Raw genomic sequence first — 24,454 nt, forward strand, 5'->3', positions numbered from 1 at the left:
CCATTGTAGCCCTTGGCACATGAATTAAGATAGAAAAGCATTTAATTATTGGCATTTGTTGATTTGTCAATTCTCTCTTGAATATTTCAAAGCTCAACAAAAAAAGTTTTAAAAGTCTAATAAAAATTAATATTTAAGGGATATTGATGTTAAGAGATACCAAGCTTTATGTGTAATTGAATATAAGTGAAAGATGGCATCCCCGAATATGGGTGGCAAAATCCTCTACTTAATGAGTAGTGATATCTATTAGGTGAAGAACAGTTGCTTCCACTCCAGGTTAATAGTTACTTGTTGCCTAGAACACAATTTGATTTAACCAAATACCTCTAGAATAATAGCGCGATGCCAATGTATAGTGCAATTCTTAACCCAATGTAATCTCTTCCTAGGTGTTGCACCCTCTCCTATCACCTATAAATCAATGTTCCCCAATAAAGAAGTAAAAATTAAAGCAATTTGCTTCTCATATATAGCAAGACATGCATGTGTTAGAAAACCTATTTTAGAGGCTACTTCAATTACTAGTGGAGTCAATGTAAACACTTTCATGTCTAATTCAAAAGAAACTAGCGTATGTTTATCAAGATCACTATGATAGTTAGCATGCTTCCTCCCCAACCAATAAATAATTCCACCAATAGAGATAGGTTTATCTTGAATAGTTACCACCCTAAGCACTGTAATGTGTATTTGCTTCTTGGAATTTATAGTTAGAAGGTTACGATATTGTAATCATTATCAATCGAATTGAATTTAAATCCTAGTTTGCCAGTAACTCGTCTGGGTACTTGTCTAGGTACCTCTGTGGCCTTTCTTGTGGCAAGATTCCATAATGAAAAGGTAGCAAGAATTTTTACATGACCATAATAACCATGTCTAAATCCTTGGTCAATACCATAATAACCATGTCTAAGTCCTTGGTTGACACAGAGTAGGCCGTTGTTGCAACCAACAATATTACCGTCCATAAATAATTCTACCAAACCCTATGGCTAAACTCTACAAAGTTTCATCTCATCATTAAGCATGAGCAAGAACCTTAAAGTGTAACTATAGTTCCATTGTAGAAGAAGCAAAGGTTGAGAGAGTTTCAAGTGTTGTTCTATGAATTTGTATTGATGAGACTTTTCTAATGCTTGCACACATTGAAATTGGAGTAGTAATTTTACCAAATGTCATTTGAGAATGTGTATCATGACTTCATCAAGAAGATGTGAGACACCCCATGAGTCCATTGAAGAAGGGGAAGGAAATTCCAAATTTCTTAAGGCTCCTTTCTTTATAACCGTAGCCCTTTAAATGTAATAAACAACACTACTCAAATGTCTTCTACTTGCAAGTGCACAATAATTCTTATAATATAGGCTCACATTGTTTTGCAACTGAGACACATGAAGCTGAATCTTAAAGACTGATATTGAAACCTAGGGAAACATGACAGTAAGGAAGACTAGAATTTAAGAACTAGACGCAACATATCTGAATGTTAGTGAGATGCCATGCTAAGGAGAAGTAGACATCAAGAATGCCTTTGATTGCATATAAGCATATTAAGTATATAAGATTAAATACACAAGTCTTACCTATGGTAGAATAAGTAACAGCATTAAGAAGATGTAAATTTGAATTAAATAAATAACTATGACAGTAAATGAAAATATAAATAAATGATATGAATAAAATATAGAGATAATATAAACAAGAAGAAAGGGGTGGAGGATGAGAATAGTGAGATGCTATATATATAGGAAAAGATTTACATCTCAAAGGTCTTAATAATTGATTGTGAAATAATATATCATAAAGAAGACATCAATTCTAAGTGGAAGATGAAACTTAAGAATCTCATGAGTTGTAACCTTTGAGTAATGTAGATAATATGGGGAAATGAACATTCATATAATTATGACACAAGGAGATGGACATCCATACATAATATTTATGTCTTCTTTATTGCTTCAGCCAATATGATATATTTCATTCCTATATAGTACCAAAACTGTTGGTATGGCTTGGATGCTGAGTAAAAGACATATTTCTTCCTAGTGGCATCAATACAAAATGCCACCTATGCAAAAACCCAATTAAGGCATAAGTTGTATTTATATGATACAATAAACACAATCTAAAATTAAAATTCTCTAAGAATTTTAATTTTACCTCAATTAGTTCCCATATCAACTCTCTCGTTGGTTCACCTACATCACACCAATCATTAATTAATAGGCCAAGTTGTAATCGAGTCACCATACTAATGTAACAGCTGAATTTATGCTTATTCTCCTTTATTGGTTGACCCTCCAACCAACCTCCTCCTAGACATTGTCTCCATCATTATCAAACTTTTCTTGATTGTTTTAGTCATTTGAGCTTGGTTTTTCTTCATGGTGGGAACAATAGAAGAACCCTTAGTGTCAAGACTGTTAGTAAGAGAAGATGTTTTGGAAGGATTGTTTAAAAGGTTTGTGTCCTCAATGGTAGTAGGGATAGTGGTAATGGGAGCAGTATCAACTAGAATAGTGGTAGTGCGAGTGACTTTATGTCTCTTTAGTGCCATCAAGAAAGTTGGTAGTCAAATGGATTGTAAAAGGTATAAGCAAAATCCAAAACCTAAATCCTAAACTCATTTTTAATATAATTTTTAATCCAAACCTAAATCCTATGTAAGAGAAAAACAAGATAATCATTAGGAGAAAAACATAAGACAATGAATGAGATATAAGTGATTGATTGGATGAAAAGTTGAAGAACAAGTGAAAAAGTGAGAGAAAATGTTTAAATATGGGAAAATAAGTGAGAGATCTAAATTGAAAGTGACTTTCATGAAATTGGCTAAGAGAAAATGAGAGAAAAGCAATGGAACCTTAAATTGCAAGTGGAGAGAAAATGTTTGAATTAAGAGGTTCCCTCCTTCAGCACTGAATTAAGAGGTATAAACACAATCATCATTAAATGACATTTTAAAATAATTGAAACCCAATGCAAGATTCCTTACCAACACACAGAGGTGAGATAAACCCTTAAAATGTTGCCTTTTCCTAATAACTCAATCCAAGGTGAATTAATAAAAACTAATTTAACCGTTCATCTTAACCCATTAATAGAATAAATCTAGCCTAACCCTAATTTGGCCAAAAAGTGCATTTTATTATTAAAATACCCTTAATGCATGTGATTGAACACTTAGGAAAAATTTTCACTTAGAATGTGATATGAATATATATGGAGAAAATGGTCCTAATAAGCTAATAAATATGTGTAAATAATATATCATATTAATTTCTCCACACTTAGCTTTTGCACTCTAGGAAAAATAAAATGAAAATGAATTCCACAACACTCTTAAAGAAGAGAAAACAAAAGCAAAAACAAATGTTTAAAATTGGTAAATCAAGAGTCAATAAATATTTACCTATCCACTTATCACATCAATTGCAATAGAGAGAGAATTTTATATTTTACAAAGCATGCCTTTGCCAAAAGTTCACTTCAATGAGCAACCTCACCAAGGATAAAGCATTTGAATTTTTAACTCCCAAGTGTTTAGAGTTTATATATTTCACTCAAGCTCACTTAGAAACTACCCCCACCATATACTTATGACTTTTCTACATCTCCACTGCTAGAAAGCACTTGGATTATGAATCAAGAAGTATTCATTTGGGTTGTAATGTGGCTTAAGAAAGGATAAAGTAGAAATGCATGTGAAAAAGCAAGGGATAGGCATAAAAGTGATGCCTTATATGAAATTTACCTTTTAATGTACAAGGCATATAGTAGTTCAAATAGTGAAAAATCATTAAATTAAGTTATAAGCACTTAAGGAAACAAAGGGTGTTACATAACTAAGCAACCTTTATTCATTTTTTTTTCATTCTTTCTATTCTTTTCTTCTTCTTCTTTCTTTTTCTTTTCTCTTTTTTTTTCATTTTTTTCTTTCTTTCAACTTTATTTATTTCTTTCTTTTTCTCAACATATTTTTTCTTTTCTTTGGCTTTCTGTTGTTTTCCTTTTTCTTTTCTTTTGAGATTGATCTAACTTTTCTTATTGTAACCCTTGTTCCTTAACAATGAATAGGATGACAAATAATAGAAATGCACCTTTTTAAATCTAAAACATGCCAAGTATCTTGAGAAATAAAAGAGTAACATGCATTTTTTGAAGATAAGGGTATAAGCAACACTAAAAAGAAATAATCAAAAGGCTCAAAGGGGTATGCTTGCAAAAGATAAAGTGTATTAAGGGTTGGCCTTTATCATAACTTAATGATAAAATCATCTTTTTACTCTAGGCATAATTTTTTTTACATAGTCCTCTCTATAACCTTCCACTCTACTGACACCTTCATTTCATTTTCATCTTTATCAATTTAATATCTTTTAAAATGGTTAAGATATATGGACGGATTGAATTAGACATGATAGTAGCATCTTATAGTTAAATCAGAGTGAGAGGTCATGAGGGGGAGTGGGTGTGGTTAGTAGGTGTGTCAGATGCCAACGTAGAGAAAAAGAAAGGGAACTACTAGTCCAAAGACATTGCCACTTGCAATCCTCTCACTGTTGTTTTCTTCTTTCCTTTACTTAAAATTAGAGACGTGCTAGTCCAAAGACACTGCCACTTGGAGTCCTCTCACTTTTGTTTTTCTTCTTTCCTTTACGTAAAATCAGAGATCATGGCATTTTCTATCTGGACCACTTTTTTGTCTACCTATTCTATTTGCTAGCTCCCCCTATAACCCAAACACATGCTTTATCACAAAAAAAATTCTCAACCTAAGCTCTTTTTAAATTTATGAGTTTTTTTTAAACTTTTATATTAACTAACAATTATAGTTACTCACTCTGTTTAAAAATAAGAACAATAATAGAAAAATCTATTTAAATTATGTAAATAATAGATTAGTCTCACCAAATGGTATAATTTCTTTGGAGTTTTAAGGGATGTTTTTATCATTAAAAAATCTTAAGAAATGACACTTTTGCCCTCTACTCATATTAAAAAAATTCACAACTTTTCATTACAATTTTTGTTCATATATTAACAAATTTTGTTTATAAGTTTCACAAGTCTTGATCTGCAAGTCCTAACACAGATCAGGTGTTAAAAATTTGCAACATTTTCATTTACAACTTTTGTTCCTATATTAACAATTTTTATTTCTAAATTTGCAATAATTCAATAGTCATTAGAGCCCAGAATAAGGGCCGGGCTTGGAGGCCCTATTTAAATAAGGGTTCGGGCTTTAAAAATAAATTAAAGTAATCTTCCAGGTAGTCTCATCAACAATGTCTGGCCCCAAAACAATTCTCTCCTCAATTTTGTCCAATAAAAGGGCGATCTACATTCCTTCTATATAATGCCTTCGTAAGGTTCCATCTGGATGCTAGAGTGGAAACTATTATTGTAGGCAAATTCAACTAACGATAAAAGACTATCCCAATTACCTTTAAGCTCAATGGCATAGGCCCTTAACATATCTTCAAGATTCTGAATAATTTGCCCTATCTGCCTATCAGTTTAAGGGTGGTAAGCGGTGCTAAACTCAAACAAGTAACCATGGCTTCCTATAATAACCTCCAAGAGTTCAATGTGAACCTTGGATCATGGTCAGATGTAATATTAGTTGGCACTCCATGCAATCTTGCCACTTTCCTTATATAGATTTTAGTTAATTTCTCAAGAGGATAGGTGATATTGTTAGCTAAAAAGTAGGCCAATTTGGTTAGTCGATCCATGATTATCCATGTAGTGTCATGACCAAAAGGCATTCTAGGTAATCTTATAATGAAGTCTTTAGAAATACTGTCCAATTTTCACTTTAAGATATCAAGAGACTGTAGCATTTTGGTAGGTTTCTGGTGCTCAATTTTGATTTTCTAGCAAGTCAAACAATAAGCCTCATGCTTAGCTACATCCCTCTTCATTCCTAGCCACCACTAACCACATCTCAAGTTATTGTACATCTTAGTTGCTCTTGGGTGAATGGTGTATCTACTTTGATGGGCCTCCTCAAGTAGGATATTTTTCAATCAAGTATCATTAGGCACACACACTCTATCCTTATATCTCACAATATCATCATCAATTACATCAAAATCTTCAACCTTTCTAGTCCCAATCTCTACTTTGCTCTTACTCAAATGATCATCTTTTTCCTAAGAAACTCTAATTTCATCCTAAAAATATTCTTAAACTTAGTAATTTGCAAAGCAGCCAAGAGATTATTAACTACTACTGCATTTGTTGCATGCAAACTACTCCATAATTCATGTTCCTTTAACATCATATGAGTAGTACTCAATTTGTTTCTTTAACTCAGCCAACTTCGATGGGGACATCCTTTAAGGTTCCTTAGAAATAGGCCTTGTATTGAATATGAGCTCAATCAAGAACTTAACCTCCCATTTTAATTACAAATTAGTTACTTCAATATGAAAGACATCAGGGAATTCTCTAACCACTGGAATTTGATCCATATCTTCTTCAATCTCTGCCTTGGTGGAGAAGAAAACCACAAAAGCTTGACAGTGCTTTTTTATACATTGTTCTACTTAAGCTATAGATAACAACATAAGACCCTAGGACTCTACAGGAGTAGAAATTTTCACATCAAAAAGGTAAAGTACATACAGGTAATTTACATCTTTTCATACATTCATTATGTAATAATCTAAGATTTTTAAGTAAAATTAAAATATATAATATCAATTTTTAAGTGTATTTTTATTAGTTTTTGAGTAAATATAACAAGAGGGCATATTGGTTTAATGATGATTGTGTTGACAATTCATCTATAGGTTCTTGATTTGAATCCTGTGCATGCAAGAGAGAAATTTACTTTTTTTTACTTTAGTTTTTACTGAAATGACCATTTTTCCCTAAAAAAATAGAGATAAGTCTGATTCTAAAACACATAGCTTCCACTTTCAATTAACATTTTTCATTTGAGAAAGCTCTAGAACTTAGGGAAAGAGAGAGAACGCTCCATTAATCGCCATTTTCTACTTGTCCCTTCTATTTTGAGCGGGTCGTCGGTATGGGTCTTGACTTTACCATGAGTCCACTGCCTTTGAGGTCTACATCACAACCTCCTATGTTTCATGATGGTTCTTTGTCCTCTCACTCCATATTGTAGAGTTGACTAGGTGTATTGCCTTCTTCATCCCATCTCTGTGCTACCATTATGGGTGTGAGGATCCTCTTCCTTCTCTTGTTTGTGCATCTAGCATCTCCCTCTTGTGCCTTCTCTATTATTTTAGTTCCTGTCTCCTCCTTATTGATGTAGCAGCGTTGAAGCCCTTCCCCTGGTCAATTCTACAACTCTTCCTCCTCCCTTTTTTTGTACAACTACTGCCATAAATGGTCTAGGGCAAGATGCTTCATTTCTTTGTTTCCCTATTGCTGGATATGTGTATTGTGAGTTGAGATTGTGAATTTTCCTTTCTTTTCTTTAATGCTATTTACAACTCTATTGAGATTAATAAACATACAAGTACTCTCTTATAAATCCTGAATGAAACATAGTTGAATTTGATGATGTCTTTAAAGCAAAAACTTCTTCAATAGTTTCCTTTGAAGCTTAGTTAGTACTCCATAAATTAGAAGCTTAAAAGAAAATTATTAAAAAGTTAGATATTGATAAGTTAATCGATGTTTGGACTTTTGATAGTAATAGTCTTCCTATTATTATATAATAATGAATAGGAAAAAGTTAAAGTCTTTTTGTAGTTAATAACACTTAAGTTCCTATATTAATTAGAAAATGATGATAAACGTGCCTGCCCCTATTTTTTTTTTTAATGAAAGACTAACCAACCTTGATTGTTTTCTTCAATCTAAATTAATGGCTCAATTTCCCATTTTGGCCTCATATGCTCTGCAATTTTCATGATGTCCTTGCTCTAATGTTCCTTAAACACTTGAAGTAACCTAAACAAGAGGAAGAAATGTCATGATGTTGCATTTGTCAACAAATGACAGGTATTAAGTTCAGCAATACTATGTAGAAAATAAAAATAGCATATGTTAGTTCTTCGAGAATTCTAATTTTATTTTCTGTATCTCCAATTGCTTCTAGCTTGTTTGTACTTAAAATTTATTTATTTATTGTTAGTCCATTGATCATAAAAACCTTTATTCAATAATTTGGAAATGATGAATACAAGGTGTTTGACATCCGGTCTAAAAGAAAGTCCTATCCTAATAGAGTGAGTGGATGTGGTCGAAATAATAATAGAAATATTGGGATATAAATTAAGGTGAAATGGGGAAACTTGAATTTAAGTTGATTTTGATTATATTAAAATTGGAGGGAAATTTATTTAACTTATAAATAGTCTATTAAAATTTTATTATATATTTTATAGGATGCTTGAAGGAAGAGAAACTTATAGGAGTGGTAAAGAGTAAGCTTTTAAAATTGGGAATACTTCAGGTAAGTGGATAACATCTTAATCAAGTGAAAAGGATATTTGATATTTGATAACTTCAGCTTTTAAAATGGTTAAGATTTTATTTATGGCTTTATGGAATTTCTTAATTTTAAAGTTTATGAAGTATTATATTTGAAGTTGTTGTCTCTTTAATTTTTATAATCATTGTCATTTATTCATTTTATCCTTTTAAACTTCATAAATATGGGGATGTTATTCACTGAAAATTATTATTTTAGTCTCAAATACATTAGTTGATGTTGTACCTTCTGTTGACCATTAATGGTTTGTAGTATATATTCTATTTAAGTGAAGAACTGTAAATCAAGCTTCTTTTAATGTAAGATTAAACCTATGCATTATATTTTGTAAATTCTTATATCAAATGCTCCACATAAGTTGTAGTCAAGATCTTTGTCCTTATTATTTATATTTTTTTATCTGTTGATAGGGATAAAGTACCTTGCTATTGCTATCATTTTGCAAAATGGTTATAGGCTTGCTTTTGGTGGGCTTTATTGAGAAGGGAGGTTTTACCGAAATTTTATAAAAAGTCTAGGAATCTTTTTTTCTTATATAAAAATGTTGCAATATCCAATCTTATTTCAAATAAATTAGAATATTATATTAGAGATTCCTTGATTAAGGCTTAAGAGATGTATGTTTGTGCATAAATGTCGATTGCGTTTAATTTTGGGGTATGACACATCAGACATAAAGGACTTGCCTGTGGCTAGTCTGGATGTACTATGACTTGCCCGTGGCAAGTTTGGACATGTCAGACCTTGCCTGGATGTTGGAAACACTTACCCAAGCTTACACAAGGTTGCCATCACTTGTCATGGGCTTGCCCATACTTAGCTTGAGGCCACCAACAATTGCCACAACTTTTTCCCGAAGTTGCCAACTCTTGCCACGGGCTTTGCCCAAGGCTACTAACACTTGCCACAACCTTTACTGAGGTTTTTAATGTAATGTCTACCTTGACATTACCAAAATTTACCACACAATTACAACAAACAATCATAATTAGGGGCAAGGATTGCTCTTAAGCTCACATTATATATATAAGGGTTAAAACTAATAATCTTTTAAAAATAATTGTGAAATATTTGGGATCCCATAAAAACCCTTCAAATGTGTAGTTTGACCTCAAACTTAATGATTTATAAAGGTATGGGAAGCATGGAAAAGTTTTGAGAAGCAAAACATTTCAAAATAAGGCCAAAAATGTCATTTTTGAGTATTTTGGCACATGCGCCATGGCTCGTGCTCCATGCACTGCAGCATGTGGCATAAAAAGGCAAATTTGGCCGCTGTATCATGCCCCTTAGTGCATTGCATGCAAGCCAAGGTACCAGTAGCGCCATATAGACTTAATATTCACTAACTCCACTAGGGTGACCTCTCACCCTCTAATATAGCATATTTCACTACATATCTCCACTTGACCATGCATAAACCACTTTCTAAACTAATATAATGAATATTACCACTTACTTCAAAAACATGACATTTTACAAATTAATACTCCACTCATTTTCTAAAATAGTTAACCTTTACAAAATTCATACATATATACATAACAAATCATATAAGAACAACTTGAGAATAACTTATACAAGGTAATAAATAATGCAAATTATCTAGTTATCTCAACCTCTTTGTTACTAAAAAGGGTTACCCGTGGTACTAAATCTCTTATTGTGTCAAGGCAAGTTTTCTCACACCACAATCTACATCAACAAGTACTATATGTTAATTTTCAATTAACACAAGCACTATTAGCTATCTATAACATCCCAATTCTCCCACTTCTCACTCATATTATCAACAAATAGGCTTGTCAAGATTACAATTTTCTCACACAATGCCTTCAAGCCTCCCTTTAACTCTATCACAACATAACACTTGACATCTCAACTTATCACACCTCAAAACCCTATAATCAAGCTAAGGCTTGATCCAAATTTCACCAGACAACAATTTAACTTCATATTACCACTTATCTAAGTTTAAGAAACTTAAATCAATCCTTTAGAGTCAATAGAAACCTTTAAAACATAGACTTATAGCTTAATCCATTCCGAGCAAATTTTTCCACTTCCAATTCCCATGGAAAATGAGATGAAAAGGTAGAGAAGAAAGGCAGGAAACTTACTCAAGAGTTTGAAGGCCCAATTTATTTTTAAAATCCTCCCAAAATGATGCTTTAGCAGTGCCCAAAGCATTCCCCTTCACGTTCTAGGTCTCCCACCATAAAAATTTCTTTTTTCTAATGATTTTTGAAATTTTAACTTGTTTGCTGTGCCGTGTACTGTAGCACATGCCACTCAAGCCACGGTTCACAATGCAATGAGCAAAATGTCAATTTTTCCCCTCGATGCCACTTGACTTAATCCAACTTCCATCCTAACTCAATTTAGAGCCAAATATGACCCAAAAAGCCAATTAGTAACTTAAAAACATATTTAAATTAATTAATCATCTTTTTAATTAACTTATCCCTTAATTAGTTAATTTTTCCCGATTTGAAGTTTTTGAATGTTATAGCCAACACTTGCCCCAACCATTCTAACACAAGCATGCCACAGGCTTTGCCAACACTTGCTACATGCTTTGCCCAAACCTTCCAACTCTTGCTCGTACCTTGCCAATACAGGCCACGGGCTTGCCCGAGGCAATCAATAGTTGTGAAGACCTTGCTTATGTCTTCCCCAATGTTGCCAGTACAGGCCATGGGTTTTGCCTTAACCTTGCTAATGATTGCCATATGTTTGCTTAGGGTTTTCCAACACTTACTCGAACCATGCCAACATTTGCCACACACTTGCACAGGAATTTGCCCAAGCTTGTTCAGACCTTCATTATATTTAAACGTGCATCGCACTAAAGCGCTATGCACTGAGCACAAGTGTGTAGTTCTTAAGGGTATATAAAAAAATAGGGTAGGACTCCCTCAGGGTTGGGTGCCCCCCAAGGAGCAATATGGGTTTTTTCTACTCTGGTACGAATAAATATACTTTTTGCTCAAACAACAACACTCCATTTGAGGGACCTAAAGACCTCTAATTCACGTAATTTTTTGTAGGATTCTTAGGCATGATATGAGGATAAAATATCCTAAGTTTCATAATTTTTGGACACCCAAGAATTTTCTAAGATTTTTTGATTGTGCCGAAGAGTGTGGCCTCCATGGGCGGTGGCTCCAACGGCTGGACCCCCAAACATACTTGCCACAATGCTGCATCACTTTCCATGAGCATCACCTGAGGTTGCCAACACTTAGCTAGACCATGTCAAAGCTTTTACCAACACTTGCCACAATGCTCATGAAATTTAAAATTTCAATCTTCTGCTACGCCTCCTTGTCTAATAGTAATGACTTCATAACTCCTTATTTACTCCTCAAATAATGCTCTAACAACCTAAGAAGGAAAGAAATTTTGTGAAGTCCAATATTAATTATACCAAGATAAATAAAATTATGCACATTTTATACCAAGATTGTCATTTAAACCCAAGTGTGAGATATGCATACTTTCCAATTATATGTATTAAAAGTATTCACAATTTCATGAAAAAGCATATGAAATTGTAGGAAAATGTACTAAGATGACATAAATTTCTATAGGTTATTAGCCATTCAAAATATTTACAAGCCAAGGCTAAGACTAATTAGCCAGCTTACATTTACAAAACTATATTCTGAGTGTATAGACTGGGAAAATCCTTATCCCAGGGGCTATAGAATCCTAGACTTTACTTTATTCATTGGAGATGACACGCATACAACATTGGAGCATATTGGTAGGTTCACAATTCAATGTAGTGAAATTGCCAATTATGACAACTTTAGTAATCTAAAGCTGAGACTATTCTTGAATTCCTTTACTATGATGAGGATGCTATTGATTTTCTTATAATTATTATACTTGAGTTTTTAACGAGGTTTTTGTTTTGACTTCTTTGAACTTCATTTTGAAGATATTTGGTTTTTTTTTTGGAGGAAATATATTTTATTTCCCTTTGAAAGGTTTATGAGTTAAGAAAATTGTTAGAAGCAAAGTCACCTAAAGAGGGTGGTTGAATTGTGTGATCAAATTGTTAAAATAAACACAAGTAAATAACAAACTAAAAAACTAAGCAACTTAGAAAGATGTCACCTTAAGTTAGAGAGCAAGGGAAGTATAATAAACAACAAAGATTTATACAGGTTCAGCCTCCAAGCTGTGTGAACTACATTTATTTGTCATAATACACCTAACCTTAGAGTTTTACTATTTCACTAAGGTTTTGCAAGCCCTTATGTCCTTAATTGTAGATGGAATTGAGTTTTAATGTTGATTACTTGGTTAAGAGCACTAAATCTGGACTATCTAGACTAAGTATGTAATTTTTTAATTTTTTATTTTTTTAGAAAATTATTTTAATGGGTACATATTGTAAAATAAAGATGATCTCTTAACTGTCAATTTTTCAATGAATTAAGGAATTCTCTCTCTCACTTTTGGTTGCTAATATCACTTAATGTGGTCTATTATTTAGAGTAAAAAAATATAAGTATTAACTATTGAATGAAGATTTTTAGTCTTTAAGAGGGTTAAAAAATATTAAGAGATGAAACTAAGAAAGGTAAGTGTGTGATTATCAATATACACATGGAATTATTAGTAAATGAGTTGTTGAAGATTTTGTTTTAAAGCTTAGACGAAACCTTTTCATGCAGATGTCTTTGTGGAACCTTAAAAACCTAAAAAAGGAGTAAAGCATTAATCAAAACCTTAACAAAGGAATAGGAGGACCAGGAGTTTAGCTTGATTTTATAGTTTAACACTTTAACATAAAGGACTATGAGTGGTCTCAAGTTAGGCTTAACATAAGGACCATGAATCAATCAAACCAAAAGCAGGTCCTTATATTTTAGCATTAATCTAGAAAGTTATAAGTATTGTTTTGATGTTTTGATTTATGGTTTGATTTTTTTTTTCCAACTATAAAGGTTGTATTTTACCAAGTTTCTATTCACTTAGCGATACCAACTAACGATCTAGATTAGTTTAACCCTAAATCTATTTTCTAGTTAATGTCCTACTCAGCACATTTAATCATGTTTCATACATGGCTCGAACGTGGGAATGAGCATGTTTTTCCTTACCCAACATAGCTTTGCCACAAGAGCTGCTACCTATCCCCGTTTCTCTTTCTATTTGTATGGATATGTGTTTGGTTTTTCTATTGGACATTTAATATATTTGTTTAGTTGACTGATTTATTTCTTTCCTCTTCAATAGGATTTCTACAAAAATGGTTACAAGTATAGGGATTTAATCATTATCAATCTTGGAGGAGATGCATTCCAAAGGGTAATGCTTGAAATAGAGCTCAAAACTATTCTAATAGTTGACTCATTAAGAGAAACAGCCACTAAATGGGCATGGTCTATTCCCTTTGATAGTTTTTTTAGTATGTTTAATGAGCTTCAGGAAATGTAATCAGTTGCTACACCAAACCCAATGAAATTCTATAAATATTCACTTTTTCTATAGATACATGTATAGCATCATGAATCATTTGAGCAAGAGCCATATGACTTTTTGTTCATGGTAAACAACAAATACCAAGTGTGCTAGAGACGTTGAGTCTCAATCGATAACAAAAGGGTCTCGAGCTCCCTTACCACAATTCACTCGGATGTAAAAGATACATAAGGCTTTAGTAGAATAAGTGTTTGATTTTTATTAAAATGCGAGAAGTTACTAGTCTAAATTGAAAGTAAAACTAACTGATAAAACTAAAGAAAAAAAGGTGCAAAGATGTGAGTCTTTGATTGAGTGTTGACTGACTTTCTTCTATGTCTTCATCTTCTATTTATAGTGTCAGAGTCATAGTAGCCTCTTCCTTAAGACCTAGAACATTTTTCTGAGGAATTAGGGATCTCGCAAAACTCATGGCATGATCTTTATTCTATATTCTACATTTTTGATAATCAGCTCGTCTCACCGAGATACGTGGGCATGATGTCTGTAGGTTTTGGAATTACTCGAGATCATGTCTTCTTGTGCTAATAGTCCAATGTTTGTAACTGGCAGGATTTCAGCATGTTTATTTTATCGTGGCCTTTATTAAGCTTCAAGGCTGGCCCTTTTGTTCATATTGGGCCTGACTCTTCAGTTACTCAGCCTAACTAGCCCTGTAACCTATATAAGCGATGTTTTATATTTTAGCCCAAGCAATGCCCCCCGTGCCAGTGGCTGATAATGTAACCCACATGGCACATTTGAAAAAATGAAAACATCTCTTCATCTCTAAGCGCCCATTGTTAATATAAACTTATTTCTTTTTCTAGTCACTTCTTTTGCCCTTTCTGCCACTTCTTGTCATTCAAGCATTTGCCTCCCTTGCTCCAATCTTTCCTTTGCTCTCAAATGGCTTCCTCCACTTTCACTGCAACCTCTACTGCTACTTCGTCTTCCTCATCTACCAGAAGTTTGCCTGATTCTCTGCAACTATCCAAAATCTTGTTGCCTCACTTAGCAGATTTGTAACAGTACGTATTGATTGTAAAAACCTTTATTTCCTTTGAATTAGGTCCTCATTTTGATATTTGTTTATTTTTTCATTATAGGAAAATTCTTCATTCCATGATTCTGTTGCATTCTGGTAAGCTTTTTACTTTTCCTATTTAGCCCTTCTATGTTATTAGGGAAAAATAATTAGAAAACATATTTGCACTATAATCAAAGTTGTGAACACTGTATTTTGTCCATATATTTTTTTAATAATAAATAGCCAAAAAAATATAAAAATGCAAAAATGAAATTTAATCCTTTTTAGGATTATATTTTCAAAACAAAAAAATTAATTTAATTAATAGGATTTAATTTTATTTTAGATAATCTTTATGAGTTAGGATTTTATTTCTTTAAAAAATAACCAAAAAATATAAAAATACAAAAAAATGAAACTTAATCCTTTTTTAGGATCATATTTAAAAAATAATAATCTAACAAAAAAAGGGTTAAATCATGAAAAATCTCTCCCAAATTATCTTAACCATTCAAAAAATATTGGGAGTCAAATTTTAAGAGTTAACTTTTCTCTCCTTAAATCTTGTTTTTCATTAAAAAAATAATATATTCTTAATCTAATTTAAAAAAAACAATAAACATTAATTAAAAAATAATAATAAAAGGCTAGTTTCACCATAACCAAAAGAAAAATCTTTTCGATGAGGAGGAGCAGGGAACACCAGAAAAAAAAAACAAAGAAGAAGAACCAAGCATGCACAAATAATATACAAAACTAGAGCAACACACGCACAAAGAGAGTAGGCTTTTTAGCCAAACACGTAAGCAGAAGAGAAGACCAAATGAAAAACCAGTAGAAAAGAAGAAGGAAAAGAGCAGACGCCAGCCGAAGACGCAGAGAGGGCAGAGAGAATGCAGACTCACAAAAAAAAAAAAAAAAGTGTGGCACGAACGAGAGAGGAGGAGATGTGCACGACATTTTGTAGCATTAATGATAAATCGAGCTCTCATGAAAAGCTAGAGGGAGAGAAGAGAAGAGAGGGGGGATGAGAAAATGAAAAGAATAGAGCATGAAGAAGGAGCAGAAAAAAACTAGACGACAGTAGAAAAGGAGAGAGCATGAGACAGAGCAGAAAAAGGGAGAATAAAAGGGCACGAGAAATAGAGGAGAGTAATGGATGAGAAAACGAAAAAAACAAAGCATGAAGAAGGAGAAAAAAAAAACTTGACGATAGTAAAAAAGGAGAGAGCACGAGACAGAGCAGAAAAGGGGAGAACAAAAGGGCACGAGAAACAGAGGAGAGTAATGGACGAGAGGAAAAGGAAAAAAGAGAGAGCTGGGCAGCGTTTGAACGAGGAACGAATCTGAGAGGGAGAGAAAAAAAAATAGAGCACTGAGAAAGAGAGAGAGAACTGAGAAGAGCAAGGAGAAACTAAGAGAGGGAAGCCTGAATAGAGGACGAGAAGGAATGAGACAAGGAGAAACTCGAAGTGACTGGTTTGTTCCAATAAGCTGTAAGAAATTGGAGCATTCAAAAATCTGGTAGGGTTTGATCCTCGATATGTAGATTTAAGGAAACATCTGACGTTATATTAGCTACCCATACTAGATAGCACTCTCCTTTTCGTTCCCTTTCCCGGGCTTTCATTTCTGTAATATTACCAGGGAAAAGAAACAATGGTGCAATTTCAAGTCCAAGTTCTTCATCTTTGCAAATTACACTCTTGCAAATGCACTTGCATGACCTCCTTCTCTCTGTCCCCCACCTTTACACCCTATTTTGGAAGATCCCTCATGTTGCCTAGTAGAATCGTACTTCTGTATCCCTGGGACCAAAGGAAACTAGAGAAACGAGTGAACGGGATATTCTGGATCATATTCCTTAATATTGGAATATTATGATAGATCACTTCTTTTAGTTAAAGAGGAGGAACGGAACTTTGCTTTGTCACTTTCTTACATTCTCACTGGTGTTAGATCAAACCTTGTTTCATGGTTGGTTCTACCGCAAAGTGTAGTTTCAGTTGGAGCTTTTGCTGTAATTTTTGGATTATTTACAATCAGTGTCCTTGTAAAGATTTCATGGGGTTGAAGAAGGATTCTTGAAGTGCTTATATTAGGGCAGTTTGTGATAGAGAAGGTTATGGAAGCGACTCAAGCTTCAACTACATTATTAGGTACTTTTTGTGGAGGCTACTTAATACAAAGTGTCAATCACATTGCATATCTTTCTGGGGCTCTTGTTGGCGTACTTTTGGTACATCAATTAGTTTTCAAGATATCTATATGTTGAGTACAAGAAGAGTAGGATAGATGTGCAATGTTAGGTATAATTTTGTTCCATTCTTCATAAGTCATCTTTTACATGCACAATTAAGTCATAGCTTTGATTTGGCTCTTTCTTATTCAAAATTTTGTAGTTCTTTCAAAAATTTCATATGCTTGTTTATTCATTCAAATGATCATATTATTTTGAGAAAATTAGGAGCTTGCATATGTCTAATATGGGATTATTGTTTATTCACAAATAATTTTAAGACATCAACTGGATTTTAATTTCCATGGGAATTAAATTGGGTGATTAATGATGGTGATGATATATGAATCCTGTTTATTCTATTTGTGAGATGCTATAACCACGACTATCATTATTTCCTTTTGAAAGCCACATTTGAGCATTAGGCCAATTTAAAAAAAAAACCTTAAAGAATACATCCTTAAGATAAAAGAGGGGGTGAAGTGTCAAAATAGTTTCTTTCTCTGTTCCTTTGAATGCTAAATTAACATTATGCACCGATTGCAAATACAAATATTTTGATTATCTATTTGTCATGTGAGATCTTAAGAATCTTTGTAGGCATTTAGTGTGATTTCATACTGTGTAAATCAATAAGATTTCATAGGTATAAATATCCAACTTGTATATATTAAAAATGGGTTCTAATAGCCCATCATTAAAATTAATTCTCTCTTTATAATAAATATTTAAGTCTCATGTGAGATTTCAAGAATCTTTATAAAGACTTAAATTAATCACATTATCATGTAGGATAATAAATCATCGTAGATATCGTGATTCATAATTTATATGGTAAATAAATAGATAAATTTTGTAAATGAAATAATAAATGTTTCTATGATTTTAATTAATTAAATTAATAAATTTGAATTATAATTACATTTTCTAATTAGATCTTTTGGTCATGTGATATTTTTGAAACTCTGTAGACCTTTAGAATAATCGTACTACCGTGTGAGTCAATAAAGCTTTGCAGGTATAACGATTAAGATTTCTATATTTAAAAATATGTGTTGTATAATTACACATTAAAATACATTTAAAGTGAATATTATTTAATCCTTTTATCGTGTGAGACTTTGAATCTCTACAGATATTCAGGATAATCTCGTATCATGTAAATCAATAAGGTTTCGTAGATATGAGAGCAAAATTTATATATATGAGTTCTAAAGGCCCACCATTAAAATCAACTCTCTTTTTATAATCCAAATCAATAATTTATTTAAGTCTCATGTGAGATTTCAAGAATCTTTAAAGAAACTTAAATTAATCACATTATTGTATGGGATAATAAGTCCTCACAGATATAGTGATTCTCAATATCTATAGTAAATAAGTGGTTTTTGTAAATAATCATATAATACACAATTTAAGAAAATTAATTAACCAAATTAATGTATTTAAATTGTAACCACATTTACCGATTATATCTTTTGTTCATGTGAGATTTTTGAATCTTCATAGGCTTCTAATATTATCATATTATCGTATGAGTTAATAAGACTCTGCAGATATAACGAATAAGTTTTTTAAAAGGAAAAATTAATCTTTTAGTCCTCCAACTTTTAAGTCACTTGTAACTCAGTCCCTCAACTATGACTCACTGTGACTCAGTCCCTCAACTATAACTCGTCTCTCAGTCCCTTAATTTTTGAATCGCTTACAAATTAGTCCCTTAACCTTTGTTAATTTTTTTTCATGTTAGCTTATATCTCACATTAATGAATAAGAAGAGGGTATTTTAAAACAATATATGAGCATTTTTTTATCCCTTTTATTTGATAAAAAATTTTAAAAAAATATTAAAAAATAAGGACCGAGTTATAGGTAAATCAAAAGTTGAGGAACTGAGTTGCAAGTGAGTTAAAAGTTGAATGATTAAAAAATTAATTTTTCCTTTTTAATATATATATATATATAAATTATATATATTAAATTAAATTAAATTAAAAATTTATTTAAATAAATTTAATTCTTTTATTGTGTGAGATTTTGAAATCTCTGTAGATATTTAGGATATTCATATTACCATATAAGTTAATAAGACTTTGTAGGCATGATGATTAAAATTCTTTAAACACACACACATGCTTAAAAAATAAATTAAGTTGTTAAACTCTTTTATCATGTGAGATTTTGAAATCTCCGTAGATATTTAGAACGATTGCATTATCGTATGAGTTAATAAAGCTTTGTAGGTGTAGTAGTTAAATTCCCAATCATAAACATAAAAAATAATAATTTTAAACTCTTTTCTTTTTGTATTCCAAAAATTTAAAAATTGAGAAAATAATTGTTACTTTTTGCAATTTAAAACACAAATCAAAATTTCAAAAATTGTTTTATTTGCAAAATGGTGAATTATTTCTAATTAATTTCTCTTCAAAAAAATATTTTCACCAATAACTTTTAATTCCGAACTACGTGGACTTTGACCATCCTTATCCTCGATTAATCCTTCCCAAGAGTTCCTTCAAAATCTTGGTGGCGACTCCTCATTCCAGCTAGTTCCTGCCCCGAAGGCCAAGACCTCCACTCGCGCATCGTCTACATCGCATTTTTTCAGGTGCGACAAAAGTAGTACCCTATAACCCCTTATAAAGTACATTTAATCTTTTAAAACATATAATGCATGATAGCTAGTAATATTTATTCAAAAATCGCTAAACAAAGTAATAAGAAATATAAATTCCCCTGTTACCTTAACGCTTTGGTACCAAAATAGTTTCTATTGTACAAAATAGGACTTGGCTTGTTCCTTAACTTCTTAATAAGTTCCTCCAACAATTCCCTACAACATATGAGTGATCCATATCACTTTTTATGGAAAGTAGCATTAATGAAGACTATAACTCATACCACACAACTTGGGTCAATGAGCCATAATCCATCTCAATGGTTCATATATTAAACCAACCATTCACATAATATCACCTAACCACCAATACCATTTATTAGCCACTACTAGGCCAAATTTCAATTCATATAATTTTTAATCAATTAAAAACCTTCACTTAGTATCACCAACTTTCACCATTAGCCCTTATAATAAAAATCATACTTTAATTTAAATCTTATTGGGCTCAAATAGCAAAATTATAACTAAATCAATAGGTTTAAACTATCAAGGAGAGAAACCCAACCTCTTGGGGTTTGACTTTTGCCCTAAAACTTCATTTTTCATCCAAATGCCTACTCAAAATATTAGGGCATTATATATAAACTCAAAACAATCTCCCAAGGACCTAAGGAAACTAAAGCTTACAAGAATAAAGCCTTTTGGATCAAATTTTAGAAATTTTTTCTTCTAAAAATTAAAGAAAATCAAGAGGGAAGGAAGAGGATTGAAGTAGGAATTTACCTATCATGTAACCGAGCTCGCAATGATCATAAAGTCTCCTAGATCCAAGCCTAACTCCCTCTTTTCCTCCCCTTTTCTTCTTCTCACTCTCTCGTTTTCTCTCTCTTTGTTTCTTTGCTTTCTTTGTTTCAATTTTGCGTGAAATGGGCCTTAAAAAACTGATTCAAAAACTTTGGGGAAAATTACAAGGAGGGGCTTAACATTTCTTAATTATAGCACAAAAGTTTGGGTCAAATTTTTTCATAGTTAAAAATAAAATAAAACTCAACTTTTTTGCTTAGTAAAATTTAAACTTGGGACCTCTATCATACTATTCTTAATTTTAATTTAATTATACATATTTTACTTATATATTTTTTTTATAAATCTGTGTCTTAAAATTTTAAGATGTTAAAAGAAGACTGTGTAGCTACACCTGAGGATTACCCAATCCCTCCTCTACGACAATCAGATAGCCTTAGGGCTAACGTTTTTGTGCCGCCTCTATGACGACATGAGGAAGTTGCTGATGAAGAAGCTCTTTAACAACTTCCATAGGCCAGTCTGGTTCTTAAAGCTGTGGATGATAGCCTACTTACCTCTTCTCTATCAGGAACCCTTCCCTAAAGATTCCCAAGCCAACAACCCCTTCACCTGCCTTCTAGCTAGTCATCCGCTAACTGACTTAAAGAACTTCTTTGAGTTCTTTAGTCAACAAAGTTAGTCCTTACGAAGGACCTTGAAGGATTTTAACATTCTAGACCATCACCTTTCTACTTAGTACAGATCTCTAGTGGACTGAAAGAATAAGCCCACCCCATTAGTAAGGGATGAGGTTTTCCTCTCAGCCACTACGCCCAAGATGTGGTTGCCGTATACTAACTCCTCCTCCAAGTCTTTAAAGGTCTACTTAAAGTTTTATCATCCTCAACTAGTGGCAGGCCAGTTTAGATTGAGTTAGTGCATCCCTCAGGGGCTGTCCCCCAAATTAGCATGGAGATGCTAGACCGAGAGGCTATCAACTAGATAGCCTTCCTACACACCACCCAAAGACAGTGCAAGGTGGAGCTTATAGATAGAGACATTTGCATTCGCTTCAACAAATGGTGGCCCTAGTGCTTTGGGTGCATAATAAAAAGCAATACCAGTAAATATTATCTCTTGTATTCAATTTTCTTCCTCCTTTCCTTCTTTTACCTTATAATGAAGTCTAACCTATTTTTACTTTTTGTAAGTTGTGATTGGACACAATCTGATGTGCTGATGATGTATTTGACGAGAAACATTAACGCCCTTATCGCTTCAGAGACTCAAACAGCCCCCTCGTTGAGGACCGTTGTTTAAGGGATGGATCAAGATGATGCATCCTCCTATGTCTGGGTCCCAAAGAAGCCTAAGGCTAAGAAGACCCACTCCTCAAGCTGCTTAAACAAAGGAGATGGACCAGACAAGAGGAAGTGAGCTCCATCTCCTTCGTCTGACTTTAAGAGGAGGAAGAAGATAATGCCTCCTCTTATCGATCATCCTTCCTTTACTCCTCTTCCAGCTGGACCTACTCCATAAAAGGGAAAGTGTACTCAAGTCCCGATCTGCTACAGAATCATCAACCGTTGCCATAAAGAGCTCCCCCTTCTTTCAGACTATTTGAAAAATGATTGTTCTATAAAGGATGAGTATCTTGCTGCCAAGACCCAGATGACTGCTGCCACTGATTGGGTCCATGAGATTACTCCTTAAGTAGATCATCTTTAAGCATTACAGGCTCAGGTGGTGGACTTAAGATGCCAATTAGTAGCTACTAAAGAGGAGCTGGCATAGGTTGAGGCTGAAGATGGTCTAGTTAAGTCTAAACTGGAGGTTGTGACTAAAGCTCTGGACGATTCACGGGCCGTTTTGGATGAAAAGCTTCATTCCATGCTTGAATTCAAGATGACCCTTAGTCAACATCAGATACTATTTGAAGAGCTAGACTCGACTTTAGTGACATGGGAGACCCTCCAAACCTTTTGTAAATAGAGGATATATGTATTTTATTCTTTATTCTTGAATTTGTGCTGTATGTCCCTTGTAACATAATTCCTGTAGAATAAAAAGAAAAATTATTTTTATTATTGTATGCCCTTTGCATGTCTTGAGGCCATTCTAGGCCCTGAGTCCTTTATTATTTTTTCTTCAAACTATATTATAATGATGACCAATATTTCTTTAAATATTTCTCGTTTATAGCCCATCTGTGTGGAGTTTCGTCAATGCTAGATAACACATACATATTTCCTTTAAGCACTTCACTTATCTTGAACGGTCCTTCCCAGTTAGGTAAAAATTTACCAAGGGTCCAGTCTTTAAAACCAGGTGGTAACACAAGTTTTCACATGAGCTCATCTACTTAAAACTGTTTCCTTTTTATTCTTTTGTTATATTTTTTGGAAACTTCTTTCTTCTGGGCGATCATATAATCTAATGCTTGTAAACTTATTTCATCTAACTAAATTAACTCATTCATCATAACCTCATTGTAGTCCTCAGACAATCTTTCTAAACTGTTTGCAACACGTAAAGAAGGGACTGCTATTTCTATAGGCAAAATGGCTTCGTGCTTACGTCAACACATATGGGCTAGTACCGTGGCTTCTCTCTTTGACGTCCGGTATGCCTATAGTGTTTTGAGCAATTGCACATGCCATTCTTTAGGGTTCTCCTCGATTGTCTTTTTTAGAATTCTAAGGATTATTTTGTTATAAACTTCAACTTGCCCATTTGCCTGATGATAATATGGTGAGGATGTTAATAATTTAATCCCACTTTCCTCGGCAAAGGCTTTGAAGTCACTTCCAATGAACATTGGTCCTTAGTCCGTTGTAATTATTTGAGGAATCCTAAATTGAAACACAATTTACTTATATACAAAGTTAATGACATCGTCCTATTCCACTTTCTTTATAGGAATGGCCTTTACCCACTTTATGAAATAATCTATTGTGTTTATTATATAATGCCTTAATTTAGTACAAGCATAATATAGTGCTAAACATGCTACTTCCATAGCTGAGTGTCTGGTCTCTATGAGAGTTAAACACCTACTTAAATAATTGATTACCTACGCATGTGCCCCATCAACATTTTGGGCTAACATACAACCTATGGATGTGGTGGTGGAAGCTAGATAAAAAAAAAAAGGGGCTTTCTCCCTCAAGGCCACTAAGACCAAAGCCTTTGCTAAGCATTCTTTAATCTTGTCAAATGTCGCCTAATGATGTTTGATCTAGGTGAACTCTTCAGCATCTTTAAGTTTCAGGAGCTCAAAAAAATCTTTCATCTTTCCTGCTAGATTTAGGATGAAACACCTAAGATAATTGACCTGACCCAAGAACCTTTGAAGCTCTTTCTTATTGATTGGCACCTTCGCTTCCATGATAGCCTGTGCTTTATTCTGGTCTACTTCAATCCCCCTTCTATGGACCAGGAATCTAAAGAAATTTCCTACAATTACACTAAAAGCACATTTAAGTAGATTTAATTTAAGGCATACTTCCCTCATTCAAAAGAAACTTGTCCTCAAATGCTCAGTATGATTGTATGCCTTCTTAGATTTAATCATTATATCATCTATGTACACTTTTAAATGTTTTCCTATCATATCATAGAAGATGGCATTCATAACTCACTAATAGGTAGCCTCGACATTTTTTTGACCAAATGGCATGACTACTTATTCAAATGTCCCAATAGAGCCCGGGCACCTAAAAGTAGTTTTGTGAATGTCTTCTTTTGTGATAAATATTTGATTATATTTGGAGAAGTAATCGATAGATAATAATAAAGCATTTTCAGCCCTAGCATCTA

At 33.0% G+C, this 24,454-nt stretch overlaps 1 pseudogene; it reads left to right on the forward strand.

Annotated features, from left to right (window-relative positions):
• The first annotated feature begins 16,763 nt into the window (after positions 1–16,763).
• Positions 16,764–24,454, forward strand: part of LOC129315616 (rhomboid-like protein 11, chloroplastic) — a 57,688-nt pseudogene continuing 49,997 nt past the window's right edge.

This window comes from Prosopis cineraria, unplaced genomic scaffold, assembly GCF_029017545.1.
Source record: "Prosopis cineraria cultivar Desert tree isolate PC_DT_omini unplaced genomic scaffold, ASM2901754v1 PC7, whole genome shotgun sequence".
Taxonomy (NCBI): domain Eukaryota; kingdom Viridiplantae; phylum Streptophyta; class Magnoliopsida; order Fabales; family Fabaceae; genus Prosopis; species Prosopis cineraria.